General features: G+C 34.2%; 2 long non-coding RNA genes across 2 annotated transcripts in view; one reads left to right on the top strand and one right to left on the bottom strand.

The window, feature by feature from the left end:
• The window catches only part of LOC140845919 (uncharacterized), a 98,943-nt gene extending 98,093 nt beyond the window's left edge, over nt 1–850 (bottom strand). The window contains exon 1 of the long non-coding RNA XR_012124837.1: nt 644–850. This is a non-coding gene — a long non-coding RNA (uncharacterized lncRNA). The remainder of the gene's footprint in view (nt 1–643) is intronic.
• A 2,560-nt stretch (nt 851–3,410) lies between these two features.
• On the top strand, nt 3,411–20,632 carry LOC140846087 (uncharacterized). Its single transcript, XR_012124977.1, has 7 exons — nt 3,411–3,438; nt 5,700–5,817; nt 7,750–7,821; nt 16,060–16,087; nt 19,035–19,111; nt 19,844–19,889; nt 20,546–20,632. It is a non-coding gene; the product is annotated as an uncharacterized lncRNA (long non-coding RNA).
• Nucleotides 20,633–21,220: the final 588 nt, after the last annotated feature.

Below are 21,220 nucleotides of genomic sequence, written 5' to 3'. Positions count from 1 at the left end.
GTGAAGGTAAAGTCTTACAGAGCCTTACAGACTATAAGATTTTTGTCTTTCTAAGTGATAGGGGAAGCCATCTGAGGATTTTAAACTGAATTGTTACATATCTGAATTTACTGTATAATATTCTTCTATGCTTCTAACAGACTCCAGGGGTAGGGATGAAAGTAGAAGACCAGACTATCCAAGGCGAGCAACACTGGTGGGTTTGACCAAGACGGTAAGGGTAGACAAGTGTCTGATACACCCTGTAACGGAACAGAGATTCTAACAACAAATTTGAAGTACATCATAAAAAACTTGTCTGAGCTGTGGATTTTATCATCTAAAAAAATAACACCCTGTCTCATAGTGTTGTTGTGAAGATTATATGATATAATTTGTATAAAACTGTATTTAACACTTTATTATATGTGGCATCTCATCTCATCCCAAAATGATTACAATTCATTGTACTTACATGTCGAACTTCTAGCTATAGGCATTTCACACACCGTCATAAGTCTCCTAAATAATGGATTTGGGTGGATTTTGAAAAACGGAGTTTAAAACAGGTCCCAAAAAGTCAGGAAGATATGAGTAGAAAACAAGAAGACAAAGGACGTATAATGAGCGTAGCGCAGGAGCTCAGCTCCTGGCAGGTTCCTACCGGATTCAGCAAGACTTTAAAATGGCCAGACATTCATACCAGCTTCATTCTCGCGGAGGCCGGTGGCGCGCTGAGATTCCATTTGCCGCATCCACAGGCAGCACGGTCTGCACAGGGAGCAGGGTGGAGGTCCAGTACTGCAGCGCAGACACAAGTGACTGCCCAACAAGTCACCTCAGCCCGCGCATGCTCGATAGACAGACCTGACTGGAGGTACATGCACCGTGAAGCGTCACAAAGCCCGCGCATGCTCCATAAACAGGCCTGAGCTCTTGATGCACATGCACCTTGAGGCATCACAAAGCCCGCGCATGCTCCATAAACAGGCCTGAGCTCTTGATGCACATGCACCTTGAGGCATCACAAAGCCCGCGCATGCTCAATAGGCCTGAGCTCATGCCTGCACGTGCACCGTGAGGAGTAATGAGAACGCATTGCCTTCTCCAGGTGGGTCAGCGTCAGGTGCGCATCCCAGCCGTGGGAACTCTATATTGCCTACAGTGAGACAGAGGTATTTGCCTTTAGCTGGCTTCTGTTATTGTTCTGTGCTATGGTTGAGTAAGTGATCAATTAACCAGCTACCTGCAAAGGTCCCTGGAAAGAAAGTGTCCTCTTCATCAGGCCTTCTCACTTTGAATAAGCCTTAGCTTCCCTGAGTGCACCAAATAAAATACCTAGGAATATCCTGGTGCATATCCATTAAGTGGGCAATTCATATGACCCTTTTGCTAGCCCATCTTTCCCAGTAAGCGGACACTAGTAATGTCTTTACACTCTTCTGTACTCTCAGATATATATGTGAAATGTTACTTATTTTATAATAATGATTTTAAAAAGATCAGAAATCATCTGGAAATTGTATATATTCTATTATTCCTTGTAAATAAACCAATTTTTACACTGATATTCTTTGTGTCACAAATACCATGCCTGGATATTTCTACCTGTATTTAAATAGCATAGGATTTCAAAAACTTTTTTATAAATGTATTCTCATTACTCTTGGTTTAGTTTTTAGTTCTATCAAAATTTGATTTCAATATTGCTCTCATTATTCTAGTAAATATTTTGCTCATCCTGAACACAGAGGCTTAAATGTCTTTTTACTGAAGTTAATTTTTATAGGACATAATTTGATCCATAAAATTATTCTGACCAGTATCCAGTTAGATAAGCTGCTGTACGTGTGTCTACATCTGTTTAAGTCTAACAAATGAGGACATAGATCATAGCAAATCTTCAGCAGCTAGATATTCAGGATAAATTGTGGCATTTATGGTTTATATGTTGAGATAAAAATGTGGCATTTATAAGTTGGACAGGCTGCTTCAGTAGATCCCTGTTGCTAAATTTCTCAAAAAGGACATAAGTAGGTGACATGACAAATTCTTTTTCACAGTGACACCAGAACTATGCAAATACATGTATTTTAGTGCTTGTAGAAAAAGGCAAAAAAAAAATTACCTTTATTTCTAGAATTACATGTAGTCTTGGCTGAAAAGCCGGAATAAAAGGATAAACACTTTTTGAGTGTATGATAGTGACTTTAATATTCAAATGTCTGTATATATTAACATGAGTTGAAGAATATAAAATTGCCAGTAGTCAATCATTTTTGACCCTGAAAATGGTAATTTCCTGTGGTTCAACCCAAAACATGGGAAAATCTGGCTGTGTGAAAATCTAGGAAAATATTCCACTTCTTACTCATTATTGCATGTAAGGAAAATAAATACAATTCTGAAAATATGAAAGTAAAAATAAAATACAACAGTTAAAGTCATCAAAATGTTGAAAACTATACACAGCACTTGGTATTATAAACCTCATTCCTTTAAAGACTTTAAATTACTGAATATGCATCATGCAACTTTTTAAAACTACATATTATTCTTATATTTTCTATTTGATACTACTGACTTAGATTTTGGGATATAAAATATGGTGAGCATTTACTTTTGTTTGCTTTAGAATTTATTTCAGCCAGAATTTATTCTGGTTAGAGAAGCTGTTGTATGTGTGTTCACGTGTGTGTCAATACGTTTTAATATAGAGAAAAAATGAAATTGAAGGTTGCCAGTTGAAAAAGGAAACCAAAAAAAACTTTTTTTTACTACATATATATTTCTATTCAAGATACTATTCAAATAAGCTCTTCAATTAAGTGATCAAGGACCATGTGCTTAATTAATATGGCTGTTTAACTGACTTAACCGCAAATGAGTAACTTTACCAATTATCAGAGGAAAGACACGCAAGTTTTAATTGTCTATCTAATGCCTTTGATTGCTCTTTATTCCTAGACTGTGCATCAAAATTGTACTTTATTCACGAGTGTTCTTTATCCCAAAGAGATTAATGATGTTAGAGTGACCTTTTGACATACACAAAATGGTTCACAGTCAGCGTAGTACATTCTACCAATGCTCAGAGAGACTGGTATTGTGGTTTTCGTTGCTGGTGAGGCAAGCTATACTTTTATGCTGGCTTGAGAGTTTTAGACATCACTTACATTCTGTGAGTCTCGGGTTACATCATTCTTATAACTACAGAGTTTTGTTAACTAAGGTGAGTGCAGGAAATGTTCCTTTTTGTGTCTTAAGCATTACCAGTTGTGTTTCTCTTAGGAGGAATACACTAATATCTTTATCAAAGCAATTTAAATCATCAGTAACATGGTAGCCTAATGAACAATTACACGAACATTAATGAATGGCTAAATATGTTTTATAGATTCAGAAGATAAAAACAAGTTTACTTTTTTTCCAGGAAATGTATCACAACCAACAACTCAGGTGAAACATCTTTTACGTAATGTATAAGTTATAAATATGCAGTGTGGTTGTCCCTATACTAATGTCCTGAGTATGTCCTTACACATTTTCCAGAATTATTCAGTGGTCTGTATGACGATTCAGTGATTTGGTATTAGAACCAGGTCTCTGCTTCTTCTGGGTCAGTAAAAAGTACAACACATATTCCTGAAGAACATGGGCTCTGACTGCATGTTGGAAAGGTTTTCTGAATGAAAAAATTATGAGCAATAATAAAAATGGAGAAAATTATTATGTCTGAAAAAATATATATAATAGTATGTAAATTCTTTATTTGAGGACACATGCTGAAAATACCATGTGTTTCACTATAAGAGATAAAAGATTAGGTAACTCATACCTTCACAAAGCAATGATCTGGAACAGATAACAGAAGAATGATTCAGTAGGAAAAGAAGCACCATGAGTTAGCATTGGAAAAGAGCCGGTCTGATGATAAAACCATCAGTGAAAATTCTGTATCTCTGCTCTTTGGAGCTAACAAATGATCGGCAAATAGCCTCTTTTTGATTAGCTGGATCTTGTATTTTTGCTCTCTTTATACAATTAAATAATAGAAGCCAAAAGAATACTTTTATTTTCTACTTGAGACCCTGTGAACATTTCCTTAAGTGTCTTGATCAAAGGTTAGTATGTCTTGTTCACAAAGCAGATCTTTAATATTGAATGATCCTGTGGCAAGAAAAGACCAAACAATTCCCACTTTGGGAGAAATGTGGAAAAGTTATTTATTTGAGCACATTTGGTTCTATGTTCATAACAAGCCTGATGGCCTAAAATTACACATTTTCAAGATTTACTTTTAGGAAGACCAGCTAATGAATTTCTTTCCTTTTGTAATCATTCCCTAAATGATGAATAGTTAATGTCAAGATTTTTGCCTATGGAAAATTTTAATCTACAATGTTGTCCCAGAGGTTAAGAAACCATAGATAATTGCTTCTGAATTAACCTCAGACAATTACAGTCTGAGGAGATAGTTTCATGCTTTAAATTGTCTTTCTGAAAACTTATGTCCAGAGTTTCAGGGCGTTAGTTAAATCAGTTCCTTTTCTTTTTCCCACTTGAAAGTAGAGCAAAAGATTAAAATATTAAAAGTTGAAAAATATAATATTTATTATAATGGAGGAGCAGATTAAAACTTTGAAGGGTCCAGTTCACTGAGTAGGCATAAATTTCATTTTCTTCCTTTTGAAAAAATTCCTTGAGAATTTAACAGGTTGCTTCTAGGACACTGACACAGTCACTTTATTTTCACACTGGAGTTAGTAGTGAGAAGGGACTATAGGGAAGCATGAAATCCCTAGGAGAATGGTCATTCAACAAAAGGATCTGATAAAATAATTGCTTCTATTCAGGAAATACGTGTTTTTACTACTCAACAGCACACAGTCAAGAGCCTCTTTGTATTGTGTTTCCATTGTTCTTCATAACATTGCTACATGGAGACTTCATAGTCAGTGAACTGGTGTTCTTTTCCAGTTGGGTGTCAGAGAGATTTTATTTTGCAGTTGTAAGTCTGAAAGCCATTTTTAAACTACAACAATATGGAAGTGTAATGTATTTACTAATAACAAATCTTTTTTCATCAAATGTTAGTGTAAATTATTTATTTAGTTGCAAAATGCTTTCGAATTACACTCCAAAAGCTGACCCTTTAAGAAAAATCCGTATATTAACTTGAGTTGTTAAGATGAGTTTCAAAAATATCGATAAAAGTAAAGATTAAGAATGTGAAGGTTAAGGAACATTCAATTGTGACAGTTCAGTAAAAGATAATAAATGTGAGCTATTTTCTTTTCCATATTAAATGGCATAATACCAAGTAATCATGGGATGTTCTCACCATCAGATTAGTTATCTTAAAGTGTTTTCAAATAAGTAATTAGCCATAGGCTTAGAAAGCATCATGGTTTGTAAACATTGAGTCAGACCACACTTTTAACATATTTTTTTACTTCAGTTTAAACAAAAATACATTTTATATTTTGTTTGTATTAAAACCATACATGGTTAGTGTGAGTGAGAAATCAGGTTCAGTTTCTATAGCAAACAATTCAAAATATTGAAGATGTAGAATGCTTCTAATAATATAAAACAAATTGTTCCAGACCATCTGCTTCACTTTGCGTATCTGTAACATTGACTCAAACTTCAGCATTCTGAGGACTGACAAAAGTTTAACTACAACTGTAGTTTTTACTTTATGTTCTTTATTCTAGATACATTCAGCATGAAGAAACATCAGTCACAACTATGTCTTCTTGCATATTTGCATAATACCTTTTCTTTTCTAGCCCATTTAGCAAATAGAAGCATGTCCTGATATATTATGAACAGGTGAGCAAATTCAACTGTGTTTCATACAGTTGATATATAATTTTTAACCTCTTCATAGTAATGAAATTTGCAAAGAATAGATAGTGGAGAATGTGACTCTTTTTAGGAGGCAACAGCCTATATAGTGCTTGAAATGAGAATTCTTTAAATCTTGACATTTCATATGCAGGTAGTGCCTTCCTATATTTTTTTAGTTTAGCTTTTATTTGTTTAGATTGTAGAAATAAAACTCTTTCCTATCACCTTGACTGCAAGTATTTGGTAGTTTTCTGCCTTCCAGAATAGTCTTTCATCCATATTAAAACTTGTCTATGAAAAAAAAAAAAACAGATGTAAATACTCAGATATATGCCTTCATGACTTCAAACCCTGGTTTCTAAGCATTGTGGTAACTTAGACCATGGAATTACAAATAGATGATGCCCTACAAACATTTATGGATTGAAGGAAATATATCTTCATGGTGCTTAACAATAAATAAGTGTATAGTAAATTTTATAAAAATAAATATATACACATCAAAATTCTTTTTCTTTAACATCCTAAAGAAAGCATTAATTTGAAATATCTTCATAATTTGAAAGATTGTAATTTTAGGAGATTATCTTTTGATTTTAATAATATAATGATAGAAAAATCTTTCTAACTTTGCTTTTTCTGAATTTTGCATTCAACATTACTCTGCAATACCAGGTCACTTCTCAGGTGTCTTTCAGGGCTTGGGTAGAGAGCTATCAACTGTCACTAAATTTAGTTTATACTTGTAATTGATTTAAAAAATGGTAATGAATAAGATTTTCAACCACTTACTTTTCAAAATACATTTTCATTAAAAGTTCCAGGGTGTTTCATTTTAATGGAAAGTCTCATACATGGATGTTGTGTGACATGGTGTCAAGAGGCCCAAATTAAGAGCAAAGTATATAGTTCCTAATACTGGCTTTTTCACATAACCTCCAAGTTTGAATTCCCTCACATGAAAATAGATCCCAGTACTACATGTCTTACTTATAGTCATTGTAAGAGTATTTGATAACTCATTTTGATAAGAGAACTTTGAAATGAGTTATTTTTTAAAATAATGACAGAAAATTATTAAGAGAGAAAACATACATAATTCAATGTGATGTCATACATATGAAATATGAGGATTTGTTTAGTTTTATCTAAGTTTTGCAAAAGGTATTCATTCCCAGTGTTTCTAATAATTTGATTCAAAAGCTATCAGTGGTGATGACATCTCAATTTGGAAGTTAATTAAAACAGTAACATTCAAAATTACTTGAAGTAATCAGTGTTGCTTCAAAAGCAAAAGTTATGGAAACGGAAATGATTCCTGAGAGTCACATTTATGAAGAGGAAGAAATAATTTTTGGTATTTTGGAAGCAAAATAACAAAGAGTGAACCATAAAAACAAGAACTGTCTATGGACTTTCTAAATGAGGAGAGTGTCCTAACCATAAATGTAATGTATGTGTGTTTATATATGCAATGTATACAAAATAATAATTGACCAATCTGCCTTTTAACTCTACCTGAGTAGAGGTAAAGATTATTTTCGACACTAAGTACACATCCCATCACTAGCATGGAACAGGAGGTTAATTATTAATTATCTAGTGCTAACACTTTAAGAAAATACATAGTCACTATACATAAGACTACCATACTATGTAGGAGAAAAAGATGCAAAATATTTTCTAGAAATAGTAAAAGATAGCCTTTTTATTACATTTTATATTGATTCTATATAATCTCAATATATAACCTAAATAATATTGTTGCCAAATTTATATAATTAATATTTTATAATTATTATCACATGGTATACACTATCTTATGTTTTTTAATTTTGCCTTATGTATGCATACTTAATCAGATCAAAAATCATCTTCAATTTTATTATAAAATTCTAACATATTTTGTTGTAGATACATTTACAGACATATTTTATGACCAGCTTTTGAAAACCAAGATGATATTGTAAAGAAATTTTTGAAAAGGTGATTATTATACTAACCTTATTTGCACTTTTGAGAAGTCATATAGGGAGGCAACTAATGAAATTCAAGTTCTTAAGCATTCATTTTTATCTGAAAAAATGAGAAATTTTGCTTAAATTGATTATGCAATTTATATTTGATTGATGCCAAATAGTGGAAATATTATGAGACAAGATTTGTAATTGTAAATCATTTAAATATGAATTATATACCGTTTATTTAAGGTACCATTTTTACCAACACATACATGTATGGAAAGTTACATGGACCAGAAGTGTGAAGCTTGATAAATTTTCACAAACTCAATAGCCATGTGTAACCAGCGCTTAGCTCAGAAAAGAGCATTAACAGAAGCCCTACTTGTGTGCCTCTGTGCATATAATCCAATGTGATGGTTAATTTTATGCAAGGTGCCCAGATATTTGCTCAAACATTATTCTGTGTGTTTTTATGAAATCATTAACATTTAATCGGGTAGACTGAGCGTGATTCACAGGGGAAAATATTTTCCCAGCCTGGGGTAAATTACCTTTGAAACCAAAATCAGTTAAAGGGAGAAATAAAGTGGGAGAAATCCATTTATTGCTTATAAGCAGTTGTCCACTTCTGCTTGCCTGTGTCTCTCACAACCTGGCTGCAGAGAGGAACCCCACTTAACATATCTGGTCCAATATGACCTTGCTCCCCTATGTAAATACCTTTTGATATGGAGATGAACATCTATTGATATGGAGATACACTAAGGCCAGACAAGAGATTCTGGAAATACTGCAATTTTACCCACACTGAGTAAGGCAAATTGACCTCCATCCTGTGGGTACCTCATCCAATCGGCTGAAATCCTGAGTAGAGCAGAAAGATTGACCCTCCTGTGAGCAAGGAGAATTCTTCCTGCCTGCCATTGTTTTTTTCTTCCTTCAAACTTGAACTGAAACATTTGCTTTTCCTGGGCCTTACACTTAGAGCCCTTCAAACAGGAAATATACCATCTGGCCCTCCTGGTTCTCATGCCTTTGGACTCAGACCTGAACTGAACCTCAGCTCCCCTGGGTGTCCAGCTGGCCAGCTGACTCTGAAGAACTTGGAATTTCTAGCCTCCATAATTGTAGGAGCTGGTTTCTTGTAATAAAACAATTTATATACATATACACACACATATAAACACACACACTCTTTTTCTGGAGAAACTTCACTAATACAAATACTGTCATATTGTAACATGCCTTTGAATGGTTTTACCAATTTTTGAACTTTATATACATGTTATCATACAACATGTATTATTTTAAGCTTGACTTCGTTCTCATTAATATGTTTGCAAGATTTATCTGCACTGTTGCTAGTGGCTTGAATTTCAGTTTGTTTTTATTGCTCTATAGATTTTTATAGTCTGTGAGCATATAACATTTTTATCCAATTTATTGCATGTTAATTTTGAGGAGGTTTCCAGTATAGCACTCTCATGAATAGTGGTGCTACATAATTCTACTATGCTCTTTTGAAGAACACTTTTGAACATTTCTTTTGACTATATAACTGCTGGGTAATAGAAAACATACATATATATAAATATATATACATACAGATATATTTATATATATTCAGTTTTAGTATGTATGACCATGTTTATTCACACTCTGATCATTTTATGAGAGCTCCAGTTGTTCCACAGCCTCCACAAGTTGTTTTGTTGCTTTAATTTTAGACTTTATAGTAGGTGTGGATTGGTACTGCATTACATTTTAAAATTTCATATCCCTGATAATTAGTAGCATCGATTACTTTGTCATTGGCTTACAGGTCATTGGGATATTATATTGTTCACTATATGACCATTTTCTTCTTGGCTACTAATAGATTTATATGCTGCATAGATATTTTTTGTCAAATATATATATATATTATATAGAGAGATATAGCCTTCAAAAGTGTAGAAATAAGGCTTTGTCAGAAAAACAATGATTGTGAGAATTTGTTACAAGTAGACCTGCCTTAAAAGTTAAAAGAAGCTCTTTAAAGAGAAAGAAAACAATATAGGTCAGAAACTCAGATCTGCATAAAGAAAAGAAGAACATTGAAGAAACACTATGTGAAGATGAAATAAAAGCTTTCATTTCTCTTTCTTAATTTAACAGGTAACAATTTTCAAAATGACAATGCAATCGTGTATTTGAATATGTGTGCTAATGTATATATCTTCACCAAGAATCACACCCCTGGCCAAAAAACAACCTGAAACAAATATAAAAGAAAAGATACCATGAAATGTTTGCCCTCAGATCACAATGGAATTAAACTAGACATCAAAACAGAAAGATAACTGGAAAAATCCAAAGAAGTGAATATTAAACAACACACTTCTGAATAGCATATGAGTCCCAAAAGAAATCTGCAGGGAATTTTTAAAATATTTTGATCCAAATGAAAATGAAAATTTATCAAAATCTGTGAGATGCAGCAAAAGAAGTGCTTATAGGGAAATTTATAGCATTGAATGCCTATATTAGAGAAGAAGGAAGATCAAAATTAATAACCTAAGATTCCACCTAATTGATAGATTCCACATATAATAGTTAATAATCCATAATGTATTTCTGTCAAAATTATATGTTGATTCAAAATTTATACAGAAATACAAATGTCCAAGAGTATCAAATGTAATCTGGGAGAAAGAGAACAATACCAGATATCAAGTCTTATTTTATTTTATTTTTAAATGCTTTATTTTTAAAAACAGTTATAGATTTACAATAGAATTGGAAGGAAAATGTGGAGATTTTCCATAAACACCAGGCCCCAACACATGCATAGCCTCTCCCATTTTTCAATATTAGTCACCACAATGGTGCATTTTTACCAAGGGTGAACTTACCTTGATGCATCATAATCATCCAAGTCCATAGCTTACATTATGGTTCCACTACTTGTGTTGCACATTCTCAGGGTTTGGACAAATGTGTAATAAAATCTATCCATTATTACAAGATCTCACAGTATCCTCTAGCTCTGCCTATTTGTCTCCCTTACATACCCCGGCAACCACCCATCTTTTTACTGTCTCCAAAGATTTACCTTTCCAAGAATGTCCTATATTGGAACCATACAATGTCTTTTCATGGCTTGAGACTCATTTTTTTTTAGCACTGAATAATATGCCACTCGATGTTATATATGGATATACCAAAATGTATTTATCCATGTACCCACTGAAAGACATCTGGGTTGTTTCCAAGTATTGTCTGGGTTATTTTCAAGTTAGGAACAAAGCTGCTATAAACATCTGCGTGCAGGTTTTTGTGTGGACATGTTTTCAACTCCTTTGAGTAAATACTAAGGAATACAATGAATGGTTGGATGAATAGTAAAAGCATGTTTATTCTTGCAAAAAACTGCCAAAGAGTCTTCCAAAGCAGCTGTGCAATTTTGCATTTTCATTAGCAATGTATAAGAGTCCCTGTTGCCCCAAAACCTGGCCAGCATTTGTTGTTGTAAGTTTTCTAGATATTGGCCATTCTAATAGGTGTGTAGTGGTATCTCACTGCAATTCTGTGGTGGCATATGATGTGGAGCAACGTATCCTGTGATTAAGTGCAATCTGTATATCTTCTTCAGTGATGTATTTCTTGAGGTCTTTGGCACACTTTTCAGTTGGGTTGTTTGTTTTCTTATTGTTGAGCTTAAAGAGTTCTTTATACATTTTGGGTTATGGTCCTTTATCAGATGTGACTTTTCTAAATATTTTTCCCAGTCTGTGGCTTGTCTTCTAATTCCCATGATACTGTGTTTTGCAAAAGCAGGCATTTTTTAATTTTGATGAAGTCCAGCTTATTAATTGTTTCTTTCATGGACTGTATCCTTGGCATTTATCTAAAATACTATACCATACCTAAGATCACCTAGGTTTTCTGAATGTTATCATCTAAGAGTATCTATAATTTTATTTTTTATATTTGGGTCTGTGACCCATTTTTAGTTAATTTCTGTGAATGGTGTCAGGTCTGTAGTCTTGATTCTTTTTATCTTGCATGTGGATGCCTAGGTGTTTCAGCACCACTTGTTGAAGAGACTTGTCTTTGTTCCATTGTATTGCCCCTACCTCTTTATCAAAGATTATTTGACTACACTTATGGGTGACTTTATTTGGTCTCTCTATTCAGTTACATTGACTTATGTCTATTCTTTCATATACACCACACTGTCCTGATTACTCTAGATTTTTTTTTGTAGATAATTATTTTTTATTGAGGGGTAGTTGACACACAGTATTACATTAGTTTCAGGTGTACAACACAGTGATTCAACATTTATATACATGATAATTCTAGTTACCAGCTATCACCATACAAAGTTACAATATTTTGACTATATTCCTTATGCTATACATTACATCCCAGTTACTTACTTATTTTACAATTGGAAGTCTACACTTTTTTTTTTTGAGAGGGCATCTCTCATATTTATTGATCAAATGGTTTTTAACAACAATACCCCAAGCCTAATTTTCATCAGTCTCCAATGTTCTGAGGTATAACGAACAAGTTCTTACATGGTGAACAAATTCTTACATAGTGAATAAGTTACATGGTGAACAGTACAAGGCCAGTCATCACAGAAACTTTCGGTTTTGATCACGCATTATGAACTATAAACAATCAGGTCAAATATGAATATTTGTTTGATTTTTATACTTGATTTATATGTGGATACCACATTTCTCTCTCTATTATTATTATTATTATTAATAAAATGTTGAGGTGGTAGGTAGATGCAAGATAAAGGTAGAAAACATAGTTTAGTGTTGTAAGAGAGCAAATGTAGGTGATCAGGTGTGTGCCTGTAGACCATGTGTTAATCCAAGCTAGACAAGGGCAATGAAACATCCACTGATGCAGAAGATTTCTCTCAGAACGGGGGGGTGAGGTTCTAAGCCTCGCCTCTGTTGATCCCCAATTTCTCACCTGATGGCCCCCCTGTGACTATGCCTGTCTTAGGTTGTTCCTCCCTTGAGGAATTTTACCTGTCTCTGACTAACCAGTCATCTTCCGGGGCCATACAGGGAAATGTAAAGTTGGTAAGTGAGACAGAAGCCATATTGTTTGAAAAGGTTAGCTTTTTACTTCTTTGCAGATTTATGCCCTGTGGCTTCTATGCCCAGCATTTGTCTTGAGGTATCTTTACCACTTGGAGGAATTATGATACTCAATAAATTCGATATGAGGCACGAATTCTATTTAAGGGTTGTAATTAGGAAGGAAGAAGAAAAACTATAGAAGTAGCAGGTGTAAGAAAACATGGGAAGATTGATTATTTCTTTGACATATCTTCTTATAGAGTAACTTAAGCATGTATAGGTCTTAAACTACTAATTAAACTGCGCACACACATTAACATAATAGGAGTACAGTACATAACCAAAGCAGATCTATAATTACCAGCCATCTCCAGTGAAACCAAGAAAACCAGTTAGGCACCTTAGGCATTTGTGAAAACTTATCTATGATATGGTGGATATTGTCCAACTGAACTTCAAGAGTCTGAGAGAAATCAGACAAATTAAAACAACCCATTCCTGGGGACTGTTCACATCCCATATGTTCTTTTAATAGTAGATAGTCTGTAGTTGTAAGATTTTGGAGCCCTACAACTTGCACTTCTCCTAATTCTTGGTTGAGTTCCAACAGTATAGATCCAGTCAAATTTGTTGTTTTACTGTATGCACAGGCCAGCTTAGCTATCTCCTTCTTCATTCCCATGGCAAGTCCAGGAACTGGTGGGATGAATGCAGCTACAGCTATAGCAGCACCTGGATCTTTGTTGAGGTTTTTTGATGATCATCTTCTGGTGTGAGTCTTCCAGAGAGTGCTAATGTTGGAAGTTCTTCTTCATATTGTATCTTAGTTATTTTCTGGGTAGCCAAATTAGGCTTTGATCCTCTGTATAAACACAAACAGACCCTTTGCCCACACTTTGATATGCCCTTTATACCATTGTGTAGAACTCATTGGAGGTCACCGCACAGGAACTGCTTTTTTTTTTTTAAGAGAAAGGAGTATTATCAGAAAAATGTACCTCCATAACCGATCATCTGACACCCTTTAAGTGATCAAAATTAAGGATATTTAAAGCATGCATTAATCATTGATTTACAGTTAGTTTTATTGGATTTTTTTAAGTCATGAAGTCAGGTAGTGTCAGTTCTCCAACTTTATTCTTCTCCCTCAACATTCTGTTGGCTATTCTGTGTCTTTTGCTTTTCCAGATAAAATTATAAGGAGTTTGTCAGTATCCATAAAATAACTTACTGAGATTTTTGACTGGGGTTGAATCTATAGAGCAAGTTGGATAGTATAGACATCTGGATAATATTAAGTCTTCCTGTTCATGAACATGAAATATTTTCCCATTTATTTTGTTCTTTTATTTCACTAATAAGAGTTTGATAATTTCCCTCATATATATCTTGTATACATTTTGTTAAATTTATACCCAAGTATTTCATTTTTTGTATGCTAATATAAACAGTATCGTGTTTTTAATTCCAAATTTCTCAGGTTCATTGTTGGTATATAGGAAAGCATTTGACATTTGTATTTTACCTTGTTTCCTGCAACCTTGCTATAATGGCTGAAAACTTCTGCAAGTTGATATTTTTAAATTGACTACATAGATAATCATGTCATCTGTGAACAAAGACAGTTTTATGTTTTCCTTCCCAGTCTGTGTACCTTTCATTTCCTTTTCCTGCCTTACACATTGCCAATGACTTCAGTATGATGTTCAAAAGGAGTGGGGAGAGGAAGCATTCTTTTCTTGTACCTGATCTTACTGGGAAAACTTTGAGTTTCTCACCACTAATTATAATGTTTCCTGTCAATTTTTGGTAGGTAATCTTTATCAAGTTTAGAAAGTTTTCCTTTATCCTAGTTTACTGAAGCGTTTTTATCATGAATGGAATTGGGATTTTGTGAAACACTATTTCTGCATCTACTGATATGATTATATGACTTATTTATGTGATAGATTACATAAATTAATTGATTTTTGAAGGCTGAACCAGAGTTGCATATCTGTAATAAATCCCACTTGGTAACAGTGCATTTTTGTATGGACATGTTTTCAACTCCTTTGGGTATTTCTTTTATCCTTTTTTGTATTTGATTTGCTGATATTTTGCTGAGGATTTTTACATCCATACACATGTCATATTGGTCTACAGTTTTCTTGTATTGTCTTTGCTTTTGGTATTAGGTTACTTTTGGCATCACTGAATGAGTCAGGAAATAGTCCCTCTGACTCTGTCCTCTGAAAGTGATTGTGGATTATTAGTATAATTTCTTCCCTAAAATTTTGGTAGAATTCACCTGTGAACACATCTGGTTTTAGTGCTTACTGTTCCAAAAGTCTATTAATTACTGGTTCAATTTATTTACTAGGTTCAATTTATTTATTTAGATTGTATCTTTCTTCTTGGGTGACTTCTAGAAAGATTGTACCTTTCAAATAATGGGTCCATTTCACCTATGTTATCAAATTTTTGGTCATCGAGTTGTTCCTACTATTCCTTTTAAATCCTTTTAAATTCCATAAGATCAGCAATGTTAACCAGATTAGAGTTGTATTGCTTTTATTGATCTTTTCAAAGAACCACCTTTGATTTCATTGATTTTATTTATTATTTTGTTTTCATTTTTACTGATTTTTGCTCTGTTTCTTATTATTTCTTTTCTTCTGCTTAGTTCATATTTAATTTACTCTTCTTTTTCTAGGTTCCTAAGATGGAAATCAAATTGATTTTAGATCTTTCTTTTCTAATGTATACATTCAAAGCTGTAAATTTCCCCAGAAGTACTTACTTGTTTGGCTGAAACCCACAAATTTTGAAGTTATACTTTTATTTTAATTATGTAAAGATGTTTTAAAATTTCTCTTGAGATTACTTTTTGGACCTATGTGTCACATAGAGGTATGCTGTTTAATCTCCACTTATTTTGGGATTTTCCAGTTATCTTTCCGTTTGATGTCTAGTTTAATTACATTGTGATCTGAGGGAAGATCTTTTAAATTTGTTCAGGTGTATTTTACGGCAAAGGTAGTGTGATCTATCTTGGTGAATTTTCCATGTGAGTTTGAGAAAAATGTATGTTCTGCTTTTGTTGGATGAAGGAGTCCACAAATGTCAATTATATCCAGTTGATTGATGGTATTTTTTAATTCAACTATGTCTTTGCTGATTTTTAGCCTGTTGGATATGACCATTTTTTTGGAGGTCAGTGCTTTTGTTAATAATAATATATAAATATTGACTAATTGACATATAGTAGTATATAGCAAATGTTAAATATTAATGTAAACTACTAATAAGAATAGCTGGGTATAGGGCATAACGACACCCTGTGCTATCTTCTCAATATTTCTGTAAATCTAAAAGTGTTCTTAAAGTTAATTTTAATAATGGTAATCTGATTTACTTTCTTAACTTCAACTATCTATTGTACTCTTAGAGTAGGTGGACAGGTAGATATGAGCAGGGAGAGGAGTGAGTTTTCAGTTGGCTGTTGTTTGAATTCTACACATTCCATATGAGCTGTTCTAGTGGGATGTGAGGAGTGAGAATAGCAACTGGCCAAAATTGGCAGGATCCAATAGGGAGGAGAAATTGATCCAAACGGTACCCCAAAGTACATTACATTAATTTACATAGCAAAAATCATACCCCTCCATCATTAACATAGTAAGAGTTGTTCCTCTCCATGTCATTCAGTTCTGATGACAGCCGAATGCAGCCAAAAGCTACCCCACCCAGAGCGAGGGCAGAGTAAGCCTTAACTCTGAGAAGATTCCCTTTGAAACCTATTCCCACTTAGTAAATATTCATCTCCATTCACTTAAAAAAGCTCCTTATTTTATCCTAAGGGAAATTCACCTGGACTTGCCTTCACTCAAATATAACCATGTACTTTCTCTCTTCTTTAAGCATCTAAAACTCAGCCACTTTTGTGTCCAACCTTGAATTCCTTCTTATGATGACATCAAGAACTGATCTCCTGTAAAAGTACTAGTTTTCATTTGTTTAATCATTGCTACTTAGAAGTAAGTCAGCCAAGTAGCTTTTGAAAACCTTTATACAGAGTGATCTTCACAAGAATGCTGGTGCACAGAAATATCTGAATCAGCCAGAAGACTTTGAAACAGGGATAGCATTTGATCTAGAATATAAATTTTTATTAAGGAAGAATCAGTGATACTCTGCTAGAGATGGTAGCCTGAAGAAAGGAGCAAATGAACTTTGATGAGGCAACAAAGAGAAACATATTGTTAGAGTCTCTAACAAAGCCTAAATCACTCCATTTTGAAATAAGCTAATAAGTTAAACTTTTCCCTCCATGTTACCCTCTAACAAGAACTTTCTGAGTTTCCAGAATTTCACCTGGAGCTCCCTTGATGCCACAGATAAAGACATTCCATTCTCTAGGCAGTTTCAAACCACAAGATAACAATGGTAGGACTACAGCTCCTCGCCCTACTGAAACTGTCTTTATAAACCCTATGCACAACCCTTTCAAGGAATGTGGCATCCCTCTTGCGGGATCCCTTGTAGACAAGCTATCCCTAATAAAATCCACCTGCTTTCTTTCTTTCAAGTTCAGTGTCCATTGCTATGATACTGAACCTCAAAGATTTTGGGGGTATGGTCACAATACCAAGATAAACAATGATGTGAAAATTCAGTAAGTAAATGATTGTCTCTGTGTCCAAGGATGCCAATCTCTAACCTTACATATGCACTGGAAAATACTTTTTTTTAATTTTGGTATCATTAATATACAATCACATGACCAACATTGTGGTTACTAGATTCCCCCCATTATCAGAAAATAAATTTAATAAGTGGACTTTTAAAAAGTGGTCTGTATTTTGGCAATAGTGTTTAGATGTAGTAAAATGGTTAGCCGAAGTTCCAAAAATGTACACCATGTTACGACGCAGCCTTTTAAGCTAAGCCACTCAACTCCTGCAGAAGGTTACAGAAGTCTAGTATTAAATTGTAGAAATTGGAATAGGAAATGTGGTATTATGGCTCATTCTAGCTTCAGTCATTATCACTGGAATGAAGTCTTGTTACTTCATTTTCAGTTTTTCCTTAGAAGCCTTCTAATAAAGATGAAAGAAACATTAGCATTTTAATGCTTTTGTGAATGAAATTGTTGCGCTTGCTCTTGGACATGGGCACAATCATTTCTCAAGTGCCCTTTCCCCATTGTAAGTAAAAACTGTCTACTTGGCAAAAATCCTGGTTTTTGAAATAATAGTATTGCTTTTAAGTGCTATATTATTATTCAGAAAACATTCTGTAGTCATTTCTTACATATTTTAATATTCTCCCCCAAACAGTCAATATCACTGATTAAGTTTATACCAGCCAAGGGCAGCCCTAATGGACTGTTTCCCTAACCATCCCAACTTGTTCTTCCTCCTGCATATCTTCACTACTGTTAAAAAATAAAATTCATCCAAGTAAATTTGAAGATTTAATTACTTTATTAAGAGATTCATAAATCAGGCAACATCCCCTCTAGCAAGCAGAGAGATGCTCCAAGGAATTGTACAAAATGGAAGGTTTTTATAGACAGGAGGCTAGGGGGAAGTTACTAGTAAAAGAAAAGAAGGGATTGTTTGAGGCAATATCACTTTCTCCTAGGGGGAAAAGCAGGAGCCTTAGAAAGCAGATGACCCCATCTTCTTTTAGAGAAGATGGAGAGGGCTCATGTGACAGGTTATCTTTTCAATGATGCTGACCAGAAAATTCCTGACTGACTCCATTTCTGGAGGGGGTTGAAATTGCAATTAAGTTAGGTATTAATCTCTGGTTTGGTGACTTTGCCTAGAAGTGACACCATATTGGACCTGTGTCTTTCCTCTTAATGCTGCCAAAGTCCCAAAATAGTAAATCACAATCATCCTTTGGTGTTCTTTCCCTCATTCCCTACATCCAATTTATCACCAAGTCCCCAAATTCCATGCCGCCAATATGTCCTGCATCCATTTTCCTTGCATCCCTTACTTCTTCCCTTTGCCATTGCAATTTCCATGGTCATATCCACCAGCTTCTCACATCTGAATACCTGAAATATGTTTTAGCAAACATGCCTCTTGCTCATAGTCTTTTTGTTTTTTTAATTAAATGTAATGCACATTTCCTTTCCTATTACCAGACAGCTGAAAATGGGTTGTCCCCTCAATTTCCTTTGCCATGAGGCTAAAATTGAATCCCCCCAAAGCAGTTTGCAAGGTATGTATGTCTGAGCCTGGCTTAAATTTGCAGCCTTTTCTCACATTATTTATTAAATGTACTTAAGGAATAGTGACTTTGATGTGGGGGTTCTTGTTCACGAAGTCGAAGAATGAGCTTCACAAACACTCACGGTAGGAGAGCAAGGTACAGGCTTTTATTTAGAGATACAGTGAAAGGACAGAGCTCCCAGCTCACGCCAGGAGGGGACAAGAGAGCCCGTAGTGGTGCATTGTCTAGGGGTTTTATAGGCATTTGAGAATTTTTTGAGAACAAAAAAAAAGATTTCGGGGTGTGGACTTGTACCACCTGCCCTGCCCTCAAGGTGGGCTGGGTTATCGTCTGTCTGTTGGGGCTCTTTACAGTGAAGTCACGGGTTTTGCGGAACACTCAAACATTCCAGGTCAAGTTGCTCCTGACCTTTTGACCTTTAACTGATCTCACTGAAGATATCTGTATTCTTAGTCTGGTATCTTTCCCTAGAGAATTAGTGCAACCTTGACTTTGCATAATGCTTAACACAGAGTTTCAACGGGGACTTCTTTGCCCATTGTTACATTGCTCTGACTGTAAATATTCTGCCCTGCTTTTCCTGGAGGCCCTCACCTTACTCTGACTGCAACCACGGTCCCTGTTTCAACTTCCCCACCTTCAGGAATTCTAGTTTGCTTATTATTCCATTTAGAAGAGACTGTTGTCTACATTCCTTACTCTCCTGGTTCTTGTTCACAGAGGCAGTACAACATAGAGAGGAAAGACAGATTCTCAAGATGAAATAGTTGAGTATTACCTTTTAAAATCTTGGGTACCTTACTTCACCAATCAGAGTCTTGGTTTTCACATCTGTAAGGTGAGAACAGTGAAATTACATGTCTCATTGGTTGCTATGAAGACTACCTACTTAAAGATTTTAACTAAAACAAAATTATGTTTTAGTTAAATGACAATGCCTAGTCATTACCCAAGAAGTTGATCAGAAGAAACCTTCTCCATAACAAAAGTCAAGTAGAAGTCCTGAGAGGGATCTAAGTTCTCTCCTCTACTCAGTGAAGTCCTTCGAAGAGCTTCAGTTGAAATCACAGTTTCTCTGAGAAGTCTGTCATGTTCTTGACCTGTTAATCCCATGCACAGGAAAATGAATCACCTTTGGTGCTCTTTGAACCCACACAGAATCCGATTGCCCAGTCTCAGCATTTATGCTGGCCAAAAAAATAACTAAATAAGAAAAGCTACATCATTAAATGGCAATCTAAAATCCTAATATTTACTTTGGTATATTATGTATAGTAACATTAAATATATATCATATTGCAAGAAATATGTATACAGTAATCATTAATGTTAGAAAAATGTGAAGAAATACAAATATGTCAGTGAAAGATGCAGGACAGAATTCTAGGTGACATTAAATGACCAATTTTATTTTTCTTCCAGCCTATATTTCTGTATGTGATCAATCTTGGAAAAAAAACATTTTAATGGAGGAGTAAAAGAATTGCAGTACTGTCATATCTGCTTAATATAAGTATGCTAACATGTTCATACATTTCAAGTAAATAAATTATTTTTAAAAACAATGTGTTGTCTTTGGCCTCAAGAAAATCTTACATTTTCTGGATTTATATGTAATATATAATAATTATAATGTTTTAAATATATGCAAAATACTTTTAATGAAAATCTGTTACCGATTTTGCCTAAGAGAATCAAGTATGACAAATTTTACCAAACTATTATTTACACAAGTATTTAAGGCATGAAATTTCAAGAGTGTGCTAAAATTAGCAACACAAGTTATCACCAAAGAAAAACAATTGTGAAGTAAATTTTATTTTGGTACTGTTTGTATATTGATGTGTGCATATTGGAAATGAGAGTAATTAATTTTTTCATAGGCTAGTGCAAATTAAAGAATAAAGCTTTTCAAAAGAAAGATTAGAAACTAATATGATCTTTCCTGAATTTTGACCTTTTTCAGTTGAGATTTCCATTATTCCAAGTCAGCAGAGAGAGTGCTAATTACTCATTTAGAGATACTAAGGTGGCCCTGGGAGGTAGATGAGAAGAGGAAATACCCTACTAGAAAACATGTCCCCTACAGAGACTACT

The sequence above is a fragment of the Manis javanica genome, chromosome 14, assembly GCF_040802235.1.
Source record: "Manis javanica isolate MJ-LG chromosome 14, MJ_LKY, whole genome shotgun sequence".
NCBI lineage: Eukaryota > Metazoa > Chordata > Mammalia > Pholidota > Manidae > Manis > Manis javanica.
The sequence above is the reverse complement of the archived record's forward strand: the minus strand, read 5'-3'. Positions and strand labels throughout refer to the sequence as shown.